This window comes from Nipponia nippon, unplaced genomic scaffold, assembly GCF_047370975.1.
Source record: "Nipponia nippon isolate SJK-2023a ecotype South Korea unplaced genomic scaffold, ASM4737097v1 scaffold_11, whole genome shotgun sequence".
NCBI lineage: Eukaryota > Metazoa > Chordata > Aves > Pelecaniformes > Threskiornithidae > Nipponia > Nipponia nippon.
The window spans coordinates 10,822,805-10,841,678 of NW_028262302.1; the positions used below are offsets into that span (position 1 = coordinate 10,822,805).

An 18,874-nucleotide genomic window follows, 5' to 3' on the forward strand; every position below is an offset into this window, starting at 1 on the left:
AACTGTCTTATAAAAGATTTTTGTATTTAAAACTGTCATTTGTATGGTCTGACTTTTTTCATGACTTGACAGTTACATTAAAACAAAAAGAAATTTAAACCTGAAACAAATATGCCTCCACGGTTGTAATTTGAACTTCAACCAGTAACAAAATCAAATGTCAACAATGAAATGTGTTCAACCTAAAACAATATCAAGATTAGAAGAGGCATTTTCCTCTGTTCATTATGTTCATTTGAACTTCTAAACATAATTATCTCAAATTATTGATTTATACAAATTAAACATATTTTTACTTAATTGAAACCATTCATGAACCACCAAACCCTTTTGTAAAATTATGCAAGGAGGCAAAAAAAAAAGAGTTTAAATCATTTTCATTTTTATTTTACTGCAATGAGAGTGAAGTTGTGTAAAAGCTTCCTCAACAAAACCAAGCAAGTTTTGGTTAGTAAGTGAAAGCAAAATAGTCATGCCTTAAGGATGATTCATTTTGTGGTAAATATTTTTGTCTATTATTGCAGTTGAAATATACATCTCTGGTGACATAGGTACATATATCCAGAATCTAACTGAAAAGCCCACTCAAATCACTAGCATTATTTTCACTGTCCTCAAAGGGTCAATATAGTCTCATGGCCTACCTGTTGATGTGCAACTGTTCTTTCACATGCAAAGTCCACTCTGTCCATTTACAGTTATAACAACATGCAACAGAATGTATGTAAGCAGCTTTATTTTTAAATCAAATGTGTAGCAGCTGCATACAAACTCATCTATATATTTTGGACATATATTGGCTATTATTTCTCTGTCCATTCATATATAGCAGAGACATTCTAGAATTAATCGAAAAAATAGAGGATAGTATTATTTTTGTAGAGTTTTCTATCTTAATAATGGTTTTGTAATTTACCATTCTGGAACCATAAATGGGTAATTTGGTGGTTTCCTCTTAAAAATATAACTTAACCTGACATAGCAATGCTAACTGAGCTTGGTGTAATACAAATCACCCTGTTGTATTTGTTGTTGTTGTTGTATTATATTTAAAGCAAGCCTACAAGTGACAAGAACAAATAAAAGATTGTCAGGTTCTAATTGCTCCTGCAAGGAACGCACTACACAAAACTTCAGAATGCCTGACCTAGTCCAGTAACACCAAGCAGAGTAGATTGGCAAATTTACTGAACATCCACTTTTCCCTTGATGGAAGGAAAATGAGGGCAAAGTGAACATCACATTAATACACTCTAGTCCAGCAGCTCTATGCAAAGCTGAAAACTTCAGGAAGAGGATGTTCAGACTTTGACCTCGGGCTGCAGGTCAGGATTTCTTACACACCTGGGAGTCCACAGAGAGCCCATGAAGCAAAGGAACTTTCTTACACAAAGCCCTAGATAAACAACAAACTATAACACTTCAGCTTTAAAAGAGTATTTCTCAACCCTTATTTTGTTCTTAAATGCAAATAATGATCACATGAGCTTCCATATCTTTCAGTCCTATGTGGGGTTTAGGCTGACAGTCTTTTTATTATTTTATGGGGGACTAAAGATAGTGCTATTGATTTAAAGGAGCTTGGAGAATGAGGGGCTGCTGAATTGAGGCCTCTGCAACAGCAAAAAGTGCTGTTGGGGTTGTGACAAATAATACAGTAACAGCAATTTAAAGAAGCATTTATTTCTGTACATTAGTTAAAAATTAATTCAGAATCCAGGAGCTGGACCCTGATTTCAAGAAAATCAATGTTTAAACACCCACTGAATTGTACAAAAGAGAGATAAACTTCTAAATTATTGACCACTGCTGCTTATGTCATCTGTTTGCAGTTCAGGTGTTTGGTTTCTTAAGAGATTTTAGAAAGATTCGTAGTCTTTCCTTATCTCAAACACTAAGCAAACTCAGACAGACTCAGACGTAATCTGTACCACAGGAGGACCAGTCTGACGAACGAAGGTGATGCATCATTCCCATGAAGCTCTGAATTTTTCTAACACACAGAATTACACTAAATAGTACATGCTTCACCTTTGCTCTCCCAGCTGTTCAGAGTGAGCAAATCCAGTTCTGACTGTGCTAGATCATCACCGCCTCTCCATACCAGTAACAGAAGGATATCTATTCCTAAACAAACAGTCATGGCTCCAACCTCTTCTTAGCCATCTATCAATCTGCTGGTCCTTCAGAATCTTCTTATTTCAGTAGCATCGTCACAGACACGATTGCTTAAGGCTAGGAGAAATTCAGATTTTGTAGGAACAGGAAAAATTTGTCATTGAAATGAGTGATAACTGAAAAAAATAGTCCAGCTTTTTGAGACAGAAAAGAAAAAGGCTTCCTCTTAAGGCCTAAAGAACAGTTTCTGTATAAAAGCTTGTCTGCTTTTTCCAGCTACACTTAGTTTAGCTTAGTTAGTTTAACAAAAATTCTTCCTATGCAACATCAGGATTCCTTGAATTAAGAGTGGTAATAGTAGTATAAATCTGATAAATAGTAGCTAAGACTTTCCAGATGTAATGATGTGAAACCCGATTTGCACACTTAGAACACCATATTTAGGGGCAATAAAGTCAGTTTTGTTCCTCACATTTTGAAGATTTGTTCTTTTTCATTTTATTTTCTTATTCAATTCCTTTTGGTACGTGCTATTTAGGATTAGGTGTGCCTTATTTTTATAAATCAGGATAGCTCTGTATCAATCACCAGAAAAGGCAGATTTATGTTTACTGAGAATTTGAAGGAGACTGTATAATTAGCTGCAAAGCAAGAGCAGAAGAGATCATTTCATTGCAGAGCAGAGCATAATAAAAAATCACTTACTTTGTTTTGTTAAAATATACATCTTCTAAATTGCTCTTTTAGATGACTAGATGGTGAAAGTTAGGCAAACTGACTGAGGCAAGCAGGAAAACAAAATCATCCCAGGGTAAAACATCACAAAAACAATAAGAAGGTATTCTTTAATCTTTTCAATGGAGTTGGTCCAAAAATATCAATAAAATTTCATTTTAAACATAGTCCAATATAAAATAATCCTTACTTTTGTATTATCTGATTCTGCCTGTTTTACTACTTTACTAACTATATCTTTAATGTAATTATATGTTTAAGTATCCTTACAAGCAGTATGCTCTTACCTGTAATGACTGCAAGTAGATATGAATAGGTGTGGGAGGAAAACAGGATATTCTGTCTTGTAAATGGATAGGTTGCCTTTTTACAATTTCTTTTTTACCTTAAGTCATGGCAACCTGGCAAACATTTTTCTGACAGTCAAAATACTTAGATTTACTAAATTTTGGATGTTTGTTCAGATTTTTTGTTCTCCAGAAAAAGAGTAACTTACCTTGGTAGAACAAAAGGTACGCATAGTCCTATTCCTTGTCTTCAGTGCTGACCAAGAAAGGTGTAAGAAGAGTAGAGTCATCTACAGAACAGTATAAAAACATGACAAATTTTATTAAAAAGGTGCTTTCTTAGTGTAATCTAACAGCTTCCTCTGATATGAAGTTCAAGTTCTTCCTGAGTAGCAGGTCGTATCGTATGTTTATTAGCCTTTGCTAGATTATTCTTCTCTGAGTCTGCTTAATGAGTTTTTAAATTTACGTAATTTTTTGGCATCAGAAACATACTGTAGCAACAAGTTGCACAGATTAATATTTTTTTTATGTAGAAAAAAATCCCCAAAATATTTTGTTTGGTTTGAACCTAATATATGAAAACTTAATTTGACTTCCATTGTTTCTTGTATCAGAGAAGCAGTGAATAGTCGGTGCATATAAACGTGCCTTCCCCAGGCAAATAGCGCTGCTTTAGATCTCTGTAATTTCCCCCTTATTTGTATCTTTTCTGTCTTGTTTAATCCTAATCTATTTCTATGTTCTCATTACAGAAGCCATTTGTTTCTTTAATCAGCCTTCTTTCCCTTCAATGCACCTTGTCTTGTTTTACTGTATTCCATTTTAGGATAAGAAGATCAGAAATAATTAATTCAATGTTGACTCTATGGGCACTCCAGCAAAATATACGGTAACACAATGATGTTTTCCATTTCACACTCAGTCCCTTTCCTAATAGTTCCTAAGCTTTGATTGCTTTTCTTTTTTTAAACATTTTTTTTTAGTATCAGAACTTGACAAGTTTAAATATGTCAACACTTGTAAAAGGCCTCCTTTGCTTTCTAGGGAGGAGTGAAAAAGGAATAAAGTTTGGCATTAAATATTTCAAATTTAAATCTATAAGATCTTAAACTAAAAAAAAATTATCAAATTGGAATCTTGCTATAGACAGAGTGATCAAAATTAATATGAACAACAAATTATGTAGGTAATATATTTAGGTAATTTATTGGAAATGGCTGAAAAACAACTGTGTAAAGTCCCCTGTGCAGAATCCCTCCATCACACTGGCATTTTCAGACTGGCTTTTCCTACCAATGTTGTATTTGGATATATTTTTCGGCATCTGTGCTGTCTTTGCTTTTCTACCCAAACGTAAGAAAGCCTTCAATTCTCAGAAGAAGATACTGTAAACAATAAAGAATAAAAAAAACCCTAGCCCTCTCCTGTCACAGGCTGAATGCCTTTTGTGCTCTTCAATTTTGGAGATTGGAGCTGGATGAATTATTAGCTTGTGCCGGCATTCCCATGCCTTTGCTGGGAAGAAAATATCTATCTTGTTATCTTGCTCTCTGGAGTGCTTGCTTGGCTCCTGGTCTGCCCTTCCCCACCGCGGAATTTGCACCACAAGCCTGTCTGCAGGGGAGCAGCACCCAGGCTGCAGAAGCTGCACACATCACCCCCTCTTCCTGGCCATTCACCTCTCCACACCCGAAAGCAAGAAGGAAGCATTGGCTCTCTTGACTCATTGCAAAAGTGATTTGTATTTTTGAAATTACTAATGCTTTTAATGGGAATTTTTCCTTCAGATCCTTGTTCTGAACACTGTCTTTGTGAAGCCTGTTTGCATGAATGATATTTGAAGATAACTATAAATGGCCTTTCCAATTTTATTTGAACCATCCATTTAGACGAAAAGAATAAAAAGATTCTTTGATTAAAAAGAAAAGGAAATTGGTTGGGTGACACCTTAGAGTTTTATCAGGTCTTCAATGATCTGTAGAAAGTTAAATATTTGTTTTGCAAAGCAAATTCCACAGCACATTCATCACCACTGCTCAGCTCTATGAGATACGATTTAGCAGTGGGAGCGCAAGACAGAAGTCAGGGCTCTGGCACTCCATTGCAAATACAGATGCCGATTCGCTTTCTGACCTAGAAAATGTCACTTAACTTTGAGTCTTTCACCTACCAGATTTAAATAAGATACAATTATTTTTACCTGTATCAAAAGGAGCTTGTGAAAATCATATTTTACCTGGCTATTATGAGGGTGTGCAATGGGAGTTAACATGTACTATCTTCTTCTCTCAACCTCAGGATGTTTAGTCACGTTTGGTGGTGTGATATCATAGGGACAACAAACATGGTAAATGCTCACTATTCTCTATCCTGCTCATACGCCAATGGTTATTATGATTATTACCTTTGCAGCAAGGAGAACAGAGCATGTTTTAATGCAAACTGAAATGGTATAAATTGTATTTTTGTTTTAACATATTAGCATAAACTGAAGTCGCTCGTAGATTCTTGCTGTTGAGGTGCTGACCTTGAGATGGATGGCTTCTTCCCCATGCCTGCCACCACATTACAGCCAGCATCCCTCCACCTTTTTGCAACAAATGGGCCAGATATACCTCCTTTAATATCATCTCCTTGCAGAGGGTCTCTATAGTTGCTGGCCACCTAAAGGTACAGGGAGGTAGGTGTACACACACATTTGCATGCATGCGCACACACACGGCTGCTGAAGAGAGGGTGTGCTTGAGTCCTGGGGAGACTGAAGTAGATATTTCCCTTACACAGTCAGGGTTACCCTGTAAAATTGTTTTGCCTCTGTGATCTCCTTTTTGAGAGGGGAATTTCTAAATTAGGCCAATGAAGGCCTTAATGGCACAATCTGGCTTTTAATTCATATTTATGCTGAAGCCTCAGCACACTGTTCAAGCAGCATAAAAGGCTATAAAATTCAAATAAATTATATTTACAGCCACTGTAAGGCCTCTTTATAGTGTAAAAGTGACAGAAGTGAGAAGCAGGCGTGTTTGAAAAGTACTTTGAAGGGAGTCTTGTTTTATAAATTGGAAAGCATTATAATCTTTCAGTTTGCTATCTAGTGAAGGTTTCTTCAGTCTTTCCTTGTTTTGTTGCAAGGACAAGTTTAGCTGCAACCATTTTACACTTTTGGCTGAAAAGAGTATAAGACATTGCCATCCACTGCACTATCCCTACTAACCTGATGAGCATGCTGGAGAGGCTTTCTCCAGCCAGATCCTTCACCACCTCAAAGGCTGTCAAACCTGTTGTCACTGACATATTTTGCAGTGTGGCAGCTCCAGCAGAGGGTGTGTGTGGGGGAAGCTGAAAAGGTACAAGATGTGGGAATAAATTAGGAAAAGAAGAGAAAAAAAGAATATAAGGAAGACTTTCCTAATGGTACCATACAATAAACTACAGAACAATGATCCACAGAGTGCTAAAACTCACAGGTAAAGGAACTGGAAATGTTGTTGCAATGAACAGTTACACTTCAAGCATATCCTTAGCTTCCTTAGGCCAGTTCTAAAATTCTTTATTCCGTCATTAGTGCAGATTTTGAAACGGATAAGATTTTTTTTTCTTTACTCCAGATAAAGAATTGTAAAATTGGCCTTTTGTGTCTGGATGATTCATTCCTGCAGTGTTAAACCAACGTCTTTAATGTTTGGATTTGATGACCTACTGTATACAAGCAATTTATCAAAAATGTTATTAAGTTAAAGGCTAGCTGATTACAAAAGATTTTTCTATTTGATTTACCAAAAGTGACACAGTAACCAAACACACATACTCTGCTGTCTGCGATTCATCTATATGACACTTTTATCTCAAAAAACAGAACAAAAACGTGACAAATAGGTCAGACACCGTGAGTTCTACTTTCCCATCAAAAGTTAAACCACAGTGTTGCATACAGAACAGAGTTGCTCATGCAAATCTCCGGCATGACAGACCTGAATCTCTTCTCACCAAAATCACTACAAATTAGAAGGTAGCCCAGTGAAGCCAGTATGCCAATATCAAAGATCACAGAAGAAAGCCACTCCCAGAGTCCTAGTTATGTAAAAAGAAAGGTGATGCTATTTAGAAACCTCACCCTGAAAGGAAATCTGATGCGTATAATTTCATTTCCTTAGGAGAAAAGAACCTTGATAAGTCTGTCAAGGAAGGCTGTAAATCTGTGTTGGAAACAGGAACCAAGGGTGACTGAAACACCACAGTGCAGTGGTTCCCGCTTTCTGAACTTATTTTGCATTTCTTACACAATGATATGCAGCACCCAGAAGATTACATGCCAAAAAAATCTTAGAAAGGCTATGCAAAACAAAACTATAAAGAGGGAGCTGAGGTACCTTAATTTACTGAGTCATTAAGGTCCTAAGACTGTACTTATAGCCTTGATATTCAGGCTAAAAATCAGTCATGAATTCTCATTAATCACCAATGGAACTTCTTGTTTCTGTTTCACAGGCCCAGTGCACCAAAGCATTAGACTTCCTCTGCCAATGGCACACCTATTTAACACTTTGCAAGAGTTCTGCTCCCCCTAGTCTTGATTTAAAAGGTCCTGATACATATTTATTTCAAGCCTTGCAACAAAATTCAAGGAAAAAAGAGCAAAATTAAGATGAGTGAGATGAGTGAACGTACATTTCCTACAAGTTGTATAAAGATTATATATACTAAGATAATTTCCCTTCAGAAGATATGAGAGCTCTGTTCTTGCCCTTGCTGTCATCAGAGTCTACAATCCACTAGAAGAGAATTATGCCATAAAGTGCCTGGAACCTTATCCTGTTGTCCCACCAGTTTTGTGCTACTATTTCAGGCAAGTTAATCCTTATTCCTGACCATATTTAGTTAAGTGTTATGGCCACTGGTGGTGAAACCTAATGGGTTTTGTCCACTAGTCCATTAATGAGTTATCCCAAGGGAGAGAACTTTTAGGCAAATTAAAGAGAAAACTGACTCAAGACAACTGCACACAACCAGCTGTCCAGTGAAGCAACTGGCCTGAGTATAAACTGACCTGAATTGTAAGTGGGTCAAAATTTCTTGGCTTAGAGGAGAGAGGATATTTTCAGCATGAGATCACGTGATCCTCTCTCTGAGCAACATGGATTTTCCTCGGAAATCCATCTGCCTGTAGAGATTGAACAGCAGTGAAAAAGCAGATAACTTTCAGAAGTCATACTTTTAAATAACTGTAAAAACCCTCTCTACTGTATCTTTGTGAGCCATAATTTCACCACATTTTTGCAATCACAGTTATGAAATTATAGCTTTATTAGTCACTAAATAGCTGAGCTAATGTTGAATGCATGCTAGCACAGTTCATGAGGGTGATCCCTGGAAGACCCTTTCTGATAGATAAGAGTAACAAGAGCTATTTAATAGACAAAGAAACTAAAGCAAAGAGGTGAAATGATTTATATAAATGTGTTGTATATAAGTATCTCTCTCTGCTGAAGTCCCTGGTAAGTTGATATTTGCTGTCTATCTCTCTTTATCTATGTCATTGTGCCAAAAGGAGCAACATTAGTGTCTAATAGCAATAGCCTCAAAGGTACTTAAGCAATTTTCTTCTCTTCCACCCTTCAGAATATAGCTAGAGATATGTAGATAAGCAGAGTGACTGATTCTTAAGCTTTGTTTAAAAGTAATATTCAGATCCTATCTGTTTACTCATGGGCACAAAATAGAAAGTTTTCTCTTGAGAAGACAGAGTAGTGATGACCCTCTGAATATTACTTATAGCTTAGGAGTTCATCAGTACTAAGAAGGGTGTTATCTCTATGGGATCAGAAGTTCAGAGCAAAGTTTGAGATGCAGCTTGTGCAGCACTGAAATTCTGAGCTGATTTCATTCTTTCAGTACTTCCCGTCACATGAACTTGATGTGAGAGCAGAGTGCCTGTCTGTGAAGGGAACAGTGACTAGAATCACTATTTCCATCTATCTGTAGTTTAGGTATCTTACAACTGATCCCCTTTTTAATTGTCCCTAAACCCAGAAACTAATGTTGCTCTGCTCATAATTACCAGGTGTAGTGATGCTAAGCATTGCTCAAAGACACATCAGCAAAATAAAAATTTGGATTCATGGCCACAGTTTATTTAACCAGATTATGAAGATAATGTACTCAGAAGACAGAAATAACATCAGAAATACATTGAACACAGAAATGAACCTTTCAGGAGTTTTAAAAATGTGTCAAATCTTCAACATTCACTTATATGTTCTTTGTAGAATAATTCTAATGAATACATTTATAAATGTATTTCTAACTTTTTCCTGCAACTCATGCATTATTTCTCCATTTTTCCCAGATGCAAACACTGGTGAAATGACTAACGCAGTTTGGTCTTTAAAACATAACTGGAAAAATCATTGCTGCAACAGTGTAGTATCTCTTTCATTTTTCTTCCTTCCCTCTCTGAGTTACTTCTCATTAGCTCCTTCCCAGAGACAGCTTTTAGTGCAGCTGTTCCTGCCACAGCATATGCCTTGTGCTAGCTGTCTTCTGCTTCTGCCCTTGGTAGGAGAGTTTTACGCTTATCCTGTCATCTTTTTGAGGCAGCTTATAACATACCAAGAGGCGATAATCAGAGTTCAAATCCAAGTCAAGCCAAACTCTGAACTAATGATTATCCAAAGTAGGCAAACACTGAAAGATGTCACCACTGTCATTCATTTTACCCCATTTAAGTCTATCTGAACAGTCAAGGAGGGAAAGAGAGAAGCCACTTGTCACCTCTTAACCAGGATGTCCAAGATACCCTCTGAAAACAGCGAGAGCATACTGAATGAATGGCTTCCATGCAATGCTGTCAGGGCAGAGCCTGCCCTCTGGGGTACCAGACTACATCAGCAGGCAGGCTGTACTCTGTGATTTCTGAGGCTCTGAACCATAGCTTGAAATCTGATCTACCTGGGTAGCCCACTCACTGTCTTTAAAGGGAATTCCAAGGATAAGGAGGTGAGTTTTAATGGCAAAATATAATGCACTTTCTTTATGTTTTGAAGATTGGTGTCACCTACTTTTTTTACTGACTGACTCAGTTATTTCTGAGTCTGCAAGTTACTGGATTAGCCTAAGGAAGTTATTCTTAAGACTACAATTTTTTTCCTGTAGAAACAGAGAGATCCAAACCTCAGTCTTAAGCCCCACAACCTGGACCAAAGAAAACCAAAATACCATCTTAGAATCATGCAGTAATTTGGGATAGAAAGGACATCCAGAGGCCATTAGTCCAATACCCACTCAAAGCAGGGCAAATATGTAAGTTAGATTTGGCTTTGAAAGACTGAGTTTCTCAGGATCCTACCCAGCTTCATCCAGTACAGAGTCCAGCTAAAGAGCAGCTACCCCTCACTGAGAAAAAGTCCCATTGCCACCACTCTCTTCTTGTGAAACCAGTGCCCCTGTAGGGAGCAGGCAACTGACTTAAGTGGAGGGCTTTGCCTGTGGTTCCATACCTCCCTGAATCTTTTCTCAAAAGTGCTTTTATGGAGCTTGATTGTTTCTTTTCATTCTGTTTAATAAAACAATGCAGATGGAGCACTCCAAACAATGCAAAATTGCTCTTCTGCATGCCCAAGTGAAAAATACTCCATGGAGTTTTTAATGGGCTTTACTAATGCATATAGAAAATGCATCTTTCCTGAGAATCATGTTACATCTTTCAAGCAGATATTACAGGCAAAATGAAAAAGGAGCTGGAGAGTGCTCTGGGACTGTGTCTAGGAAGTACATTCTTCTTAATAGTACAAGGTTTTCTTTTGTTGCTTGAGATATCAGATACAAAAAGGAAGTTTCAGCAACATCCTAAGTGGCATGGGCCCAAGCCCAAAATGTAACCATCAAAATCTTACAAAGGGAAAAGATGGAGAAGAGGAAACTCAGGATAATACACACCCATTGACTATTTCACTTCCTTTGAAACACAGAACCTTCCTGCTTTCTATTAAAGATCTCAGTGAGTATTTCTACTCCAAGAAATGTTCATGAGGTCTCCCTTTGTGTGGGACAGTTAATAACTTCTAACTGAATAGACAAGACCTTAGAAAGGCTTCTCTTCCTGGCTTGCTGTGACTCTGGTCTAGGCATTTCCTAAGTCATTACTTCAATACAATTCTGTTTTAATACCAATAGCTACCTTTACAGACGAAGCTGAAATACAGGTGGTGAGGTGTAACATTAATACTACTGCCTTGGATTGCTTTTTCTCATTCTGTAATATCAAATGTGAATTTGTTTGATGAACACAGTAGCAAAAACCTGACCCAACACAGACCTGTCGGTGATCAGGGAACAGGCTGTTTTCAGTGCAGGTAGCACCACAAAATCAGGCATACCTGTGCTTAGTATAAGATCAAGAGGACATAAGCTATTCATGAATCAATCAAAGAGGTCATAGCCTGAGTTGTTCACTGATTCATATGCCATTTGTATCTGATTTTACTCTGCATTAGATATCTTTATCTGCTATTTTTAATTCTTCTTGGTTGAGAACACTGCTCACTCAAATGTCATCTGCTTCCAAAGCCAAACATAGATATGAATTTCTTTGGATTTTAGACATATGTATGGTGTTAAAATTCACAGTGATGCATGTTAGGGAAAGATCCTCATTTCACACTTCTGACAATCTGGAGCACCTTCTACTTCGGTGAAGATATAATCATTCAACCATAGCAGAATGTGGGTCCTTGACTTTAGTGTGGCTTTGTGAGCTATTGAATTTGTATTTTTCTCTACCCCAAAAATATACATCCCATGAACAAAAACTTTGCACACCAGTCTGCCCTTCAAAACAGAAGAGCACAGATAAAATGTTGGGATTATGTCAATGTATAAACCTCAGGGATCAGATTCTATAAAATATTTCAACTCTTAAATGTGCAGAATTACCTTAGAAAAGTGACGTACCTTTGAAAATCCCACTTGCAACCTATCTGCTTTTTAAGACAATGAAATAGCTTTTAAAGACTGTTCCCAAGTGAGTCAAGATCATAGTCAATAAGGAACTACACAATAAACAGCTATAAATAGCTATGCATTCCCTTTACAAAAAAAGAATCCTGGTTTGAACAAGCAGATGAATTTGGCTAATGTTGAACGTTTTACAGATATATAGGAACTGCTTAGATATAAGGGTAATGTTTGAAGAAAATGCCTCATTTACTCATGGAAAGGCTATTAAGGCTTCTACAAAACAGAAAATGAATTAATACGCTCAAAACCTTGTTGACTTTAAATTACATAATATTGGTAACTGTTTAAAGGCAGTTAAGCACGTTTACATTTGTTCCCATGCCTGATACTAATGGCGATGAATTTGGTGAAAAAAATGTTGAAGATGTTTACTAAAAGTGTGGGGAGATGAAGGTGCTGGCAAAGAGCTTTTAATTTGTTTTATTAATTCTGATATCCTCAACTTTAACTGCCAAAAGTCTGTCAAACAGAAATTAAAAAAAAAAAAAAAACACAACAAAAAAAACCCCTACAATTTAGGTATAATTTCAGCCCAAAATTTCCCAAGAAAATTGATTAAATGAAACAGGAGAAAGAAAAAGAAGAATGACTGAATCTAGGTAATAAATTCTTCATGAAGTATTTTTCGGACTTCATCTTACAAAAGTTCACAATCTAAATCCACTTCCTGAACTCCTGTCTTAGTCTGTGCCAAGGTGGATTTATATCTCCTGTGACTGTATTCAAAAAATCCATCATCCTGATTTATTTTCTGTCTTTTGCCATGTTAATTGTGAATCTTGGGGGCACAATATCATGTCCCCAAGTATCCTATAAAAAGCAAAAATGCAGAAAGACAAGGGAATATAAATGCTTCTCCTTGTACAATCAGCAGAATCATGGCAAGAGAAGTATCTCCTTGGGCCAGTGTTGTTATCCTAGCTTTACAGCTGACACCAAAATAGTACAGTAACTGGAGACACATAAATAGCATAGATAATTATACTCCCTTTAGTTAATTCAAAAACATGTGTGCATGAGACCACAGTCATAGTGAGACTTTTCAAATGTCAAAGTGATGCTGGTAAATCAACACTTCCATGCATATGACTGTGTTATGATGAGCTCCCAGGTCAGCCGGGGCTACCCTGCAGATGGCCCCAGTCTCACCCTCTTCCAAGTGGTCCTGCTGATCACAGCCAGTGAAAGAGCTCCTGTGGGGACAGTGTGCTGGTTCCTCAGCTGCATTTACACACACAAACTCTTTCTAATGCCTTGCTGGTTCATAGAAAATTCTTTCACTGACATTTGCTATAACTTTTTGTTTTGTTGAGTCAGTTTCCCTTAAAATAAAGATTTGCTCACATGAACATCAGCAGTTTCTCCAAGTGACCTCATATTCGTTATCCTCTTTGGGGATATTCTATGTATGCTAGCAGGCATATTTCCTCTTTTTTCTAAATTTAGTTCCTTGTACTTTCATCTTCTTTTTTAACAAAGAGCAACATGATAAATCCCTATTGTCAGTTAAGTTACAAGATCTCCCAAACTCTCCTTTTTAGTTCTCATCTCAGAATTAGTGCTGTATTTTGTCTGGATTTTATTTTTTCTTTTAAAACATTTGTTTTAAAATATAAAGCTTGCTATTTTGAAATAGAAACAAGTAGGCTGAAATATTTATTTGTGAGGTACAGTTTAAAAATGAGCTGAGAATGGACTGTAACTGTGACTACCAATTAGGTAAAATTCATTGATGGCTTCATGTCTTTGTTATTGAAGGAAGGACTTAACAGATGAGGTGGGTGACCCTAATGTACATAATTTTAGAACAAAAATTACTATCTGGGAAAAGTGTATACCTAAATTCAAGGGTGATTCTAAGATTTCTTTCAGAAAAGAATGAAAAAAAATAGAGAAAAGGATGAAATTTTTTATTTTATTTCTTAGCAGGAACTAATTACCACCTTCAAAAACTCTAATCAAGACAAAGCTAGTTATATAGGAAGTGGGTTGAGTTAATATTGGGACATAGGTTCATTCTAATATGTAACAAAAAGCAACTTGCCTTGTCTTGACTAAAGTTTCAGAAAGCATTAGTTGGATTCAGTCCTACATAGAAAAAGCTTTTGGCTGCACTGAAAAATCTTCTTAGTATAAATCAAGATTTGAATGCAAACTGAAATACCAATTTAATCTCAGAGTAGGTTTTTTTATTGTGGTTTAGCTACCTGTTTACGGTTTAGCTACCTGTTTACAGTTTAGCTGTGGGAAAAATTAAAAAAAATTTTAAAAAGCCATATTGAACAGGAAAATTAGAGTTCATATGAAGGCTTAATTCTTCCTATATATAAAGTTTAACTGTACCTGTATATCACACTAATATACTTAGCAAAAAAATTTACATATAGACTATACCTATATGAATGCCTTTGTCACCTTGTATACTAAAATAGATAACTACATCACTACAATGAATTGGTAAAGGCTTTCTATAAAAATGTAGCATTAAAAAAAAAAAAGAAAAAAAAAAGCCAATGTTAGTTCTTTGAGCAAAATGAACTACACTTGCTGAAACATTTTTTGGTCAGAACAAACGTGTTTGGTTTTGCCAGCATAGCAAAAGCTAGATAGATTTTTCTGTTTTATTTTTCACACTTCGTCTGACATATGCTGCAAAACTTTCCAGAGGCATCCAGGCCAAAGTCTTCCCAGAGTCTTAACTAGGATAGTTTATACCTCCTTTACTACTCTTACTTCTCTTTTCTCCCCATATATATTCATTATGCTTCAGATTCATTTTAAACTTGTTTATGTATAACCATGATCTTAGGGTAATATTTTGGTCAGGATTTTCTTTTTTTTTAATGATTAAATTGGTGTATTATCAGTAGATTTTTTTAAGGCAGTAGAAATTGAGATTAATAGATTTACGGTTCTTTATCCTGCAGGAATTGCCTCTGTACTGGTAATGCTTCAACAGATATGTTTCAAGTGGTACAATTCTGGGAGCTGACAAGGCTTTACATAGCTCACTTGGCAAAAGAGCAACTTACCACAGGGTAAGAGTCTGAAATTACAGCAACGTGGTAGCTGCCAGGTGCATGTTCTTATCCCACAGAAAACATGACGGAGCTTACCTCTTACCTGCCAGCTTGTCAAACAAGGCACCAGGGCACAACATGGAGCGTGCATTGGATGTAAAAATCTTCCCAATAGAAGGTAGAGCAAGCACCTTAGATGAGAAAATCTTCAGTCATTACAAGTAACTACAAAACTGCTGGTTTTGCAGCTAACTACAAAGAAGAATGTGAACCAAAGACTTTACTTACTTATTTATAAACCTCATACTCACTCTTCAGCACATAACTTCTATCACACTTCTTACATATCATCAGCGACTTTGGCCCAGAAAGTCTCACTGAATGCACAGGAGCTTAAGCAGGCAAATGCAAACGTGTTTATTCAGGGGTACAGAGGCGTAGCAAGAAAACCAGCTTAATATTAGAAAGTGCTCATAAAAAGTCTGTTCCGTCTTATAGGTAATACCTTCTCACTCTTCCAGCTCCTCCACATGTAAATCACATCAATTTACACTCCATTTCACTGACTTATACTCTAGTAAGTGAGTGTAAGTAGGTCTTAAGGTGTCTAACTGAGCATAAAGGACTCTAAATTACACACTTTACACATCACCTCTGAACTTAGCTCATAAGTTTTAAACAAAAGCAGAGTAATAAATTGATAGTTTGGAGGAGAGAGGACATTAAATGTATGTCCATTTTGGTTTCTCGATGTTATCACTGTATTTCATCAAAACTAATAAAAAGCTCCTGCCTTTTTGCTTGAAACATTATTGAACTCAAATTGAGATATGCACAGAATTCTTTAAGCAATTGTTTAAGCAGGTCAAAAAAATAGAAAAACATGAAGAAACTAAATAAATCAGTGTTTGGGTTGTTTGTCTGGGGTTTTTTCCTATCTCACTTTTGATCTGTCCTTGAAAAGAAAAGTTTCATTTTCTGTTTTGGACCACGCACTGAAATGTTTATTGTTAAACTTCATTCTGATTCTCTGTCAATTTTACAATGGAATATGCATTTAAGTAAATTGCTAATGAGGTTTGTGGCAAAGCTACCAGGCTATGAATAGCATCTCAGAGTCAGTAAAATACTATTTAGAAACAGTGGAATCTATTTATTACCAGATGACTTACTCCTGAGGTCAATTATTGCTACAAACATTTAATTAAATGATGATCTAAGTTTGATGAGCCTACTCAGTAAAATCAAGGCCTGTTCTGCACTTTGAAAAGGTGAATAACAGAGCTGTCCTTCCATCATTCCAGTTAAAATGAATTGGTTTCTTGGAAGTCTAGTCATAGGAAATAAGCAAAACCCTTGGCTCATCTTCCCCAGAATATTATCTCCATTAACTTCAAAATGTACTGAGAATGAGGTTTCTCAAAGCAGAATAAAAGAACAATATTATTTACTTTAGTAATGGAAAAAAATCCTCAGCGTTATATTTTGCTAAGGAAGGTTTTTTTGGGATTTGTTTTTTGTTGTGTTTTTTTTTTTCCTGAGCTTGGGCGAGAATTTCTTTAAGGTATGATGTGAAGCTGGAAGGGAAATAGTATTTAAGCTGAGAAACCTGTTATTATTAGTGCTCTGCCTCCACAGTTTTAAAAACAGGTTCTGGTACTTATGAGAATGGGGAATTGAATCACTCCTTGACTTCCTCCCTGATAACAAATTAATTAGATGCCAAGCGCTAAATGCTGAATTCAATGCATTCAAAGGGACACTTATGAAAACAAAAGAGTTTGGCATCTGAATAGCCTGTGTTTGCTTCTGGAAACACTTATTTATTTTAAGGCTTCAAAATAATGACAATCCGTAGAATGTAACACTCACATTTTAGAGCTCATATTTCCTCACAAAGATCTTTTATTTCGATTTTAATAGAATTCATTGTTAGAAATTATAATTATACATCAAGCTCACGCTGCTAGCACCACGCTGTACAGCTATGAAAATCAAAAGACTTGCTTTTATGCATTTGCTGAACCAGAGATTTTCTTAAAATCCCCTTGCTGAAAGCCTGCCCAGTATTATGAACCACACAATCTTTCAGTCTTCATTCAGTTAACATGTTCAGTGAAATAAAGACATTTTCTGGTGTTATAATACAGCCCATCAATTTGCCCTTAGTTCAAATCACTTCAGTTGGTCAGACTTAAGGACAGTTAGGAGAGACACTTTTTAAGTCTCAGAACCAGAAAGACCCAATGAACTACTTGAATTCTTGAAACGCAAATGTTGCATGTGTATCTGTCTTGTTTAGCATCTCTAACAATAACCTGAAGAAGGTGATGAAGGGCTTTTTCTTCAAGTTTGCAGGTGACACCAAGAAGGGGAGGAAGAGTCGATACGGTTGAGGCTGGAGGGACCCAGACCTGCTGAAGGAATGGGGCCAACAGGAGCCTTAATCAAATTCAACAGAGACAAATGTAAAGTCCTGCACATGGGAAGCAGGGTCTCTTGCAGTGTTACAGGCTGGGAATGGACTGGTTGCAGGCAGTTCTGCTGAAAAGGTCCAGGGGGTCATAGTGGGCAGCAAGCTGAGCATGAGCCAGCAGTGTTCACCTGCAACAGCAAGGACCAGCTGCATACTGAGCTGTATGAACAGGAGCAGAGCACATTCAGGAAATAGAGGGAAGTGTTTATTCCCCTTTACACAGCACTCATTAGACCACTACAAGACTACTCTGTCCAGTTTTGGCCCACTCCATACAGTAATGACATCGATAAAGAGGAGTGAGTTCTGCAGGGGGCGCCAACATGATTTGAGGCTGGATCGTTTGCCATGTGAAGAGAGGCTGAGGGACCAGGGCTTGTTCAGCCTGGAGAAGAAGGTGGCCTTGGTGACCTAACACCTACATGGAGGATGTTGAGAAGACAGAGCTGGCATCTTCACAGTGATGTGTGGTAGGAGAATGAGAGACAAGAAGCATAAACTGAAAGAAGAGCAGTTCACATAATATATGGAAAAACTTTCTCCCCATGAGAGCAGTCAAGATGAAATAGATTGCCCAGAGAGGTTGTACAGTCTCCATCCTTGGATATTTTCAAGGTCTGATAGGATAAAACCCTGAGCAACTTCATCTGACAATGAGTTGACCCTGCTTTCAGCAATGTGTTGAACTAGAGTAAAGCAGTACTGTAGTAACAGTGGAAAGGAAGCCCCTGGAAGAGAAGAGATGTCCTGGGTGCCAAGTTGTCTCATTAAGGATTTTGTCCTGAATGCCCATGTACCTCTCTAGCACTTGTGCAAGATACTACTAGAGTTATTACATCATTCTAAATAAACTCAACTTTTCCTCTTCTGGTTCATGCTAATTTCCCACCAAGGAAAATAAACTATTCCAGTCACAGCACATTTTGGAATTACTATGTCAAAGGCATTTGTACCAGCCAAGCTGTACATATTGGTCATGGTCTTCTTAATACCTCTGTCCATCAGAACCATATTTCACAAATCTTTGTGATCTCTAGTCTCAGATCTCTGGTTCACTGAATTCCCATTAAATATGCCTCTTTCTCTTTGAGTTTGTTGTGTTTTGTTTTTTTAAATGTGAGCTATCTTAAAATTTTGTTTATCTTTTGTTAAGTAAGCGAATTAAATTAAAGTAAAGCTTTGCTTATGACTTTCCAGCCTGTTTCTTTCCCATTAGAATT

The 18,874-nt window shown here is 36.9% G+C and overlaps 1 long non-coding RNA gene across 2 annotated transcripts in view; it reads right to left on the reverse strand.

The window, feature by feature from the left end:
- Nucleotides 1–2,034: 2,034 nt before the first annotated feature.
- The window catches only part of LOC148056821 (uncharacterized), a 36,352-nt gene continuing 19,512 nt past the window's right edge, over nt 2,035–18,874 (reverse strand). For both annotated transcript variants that reach the window (XR_015702271.1, XR_015702272.1), the window contains 3 exons: nt 6,358–6,482; nt 3,350–3,430; nt 2,035–2,235 (listed from right to left, as the gene is read on the reverse strand). This is a non-coding gene — a long non-coding RNA (uncharacterized LOC148056821). The remainder of the gene's footprint in view (nt 2,236–3,349; nt 3,431–6,357; nt 6,483–18,874) is intronic.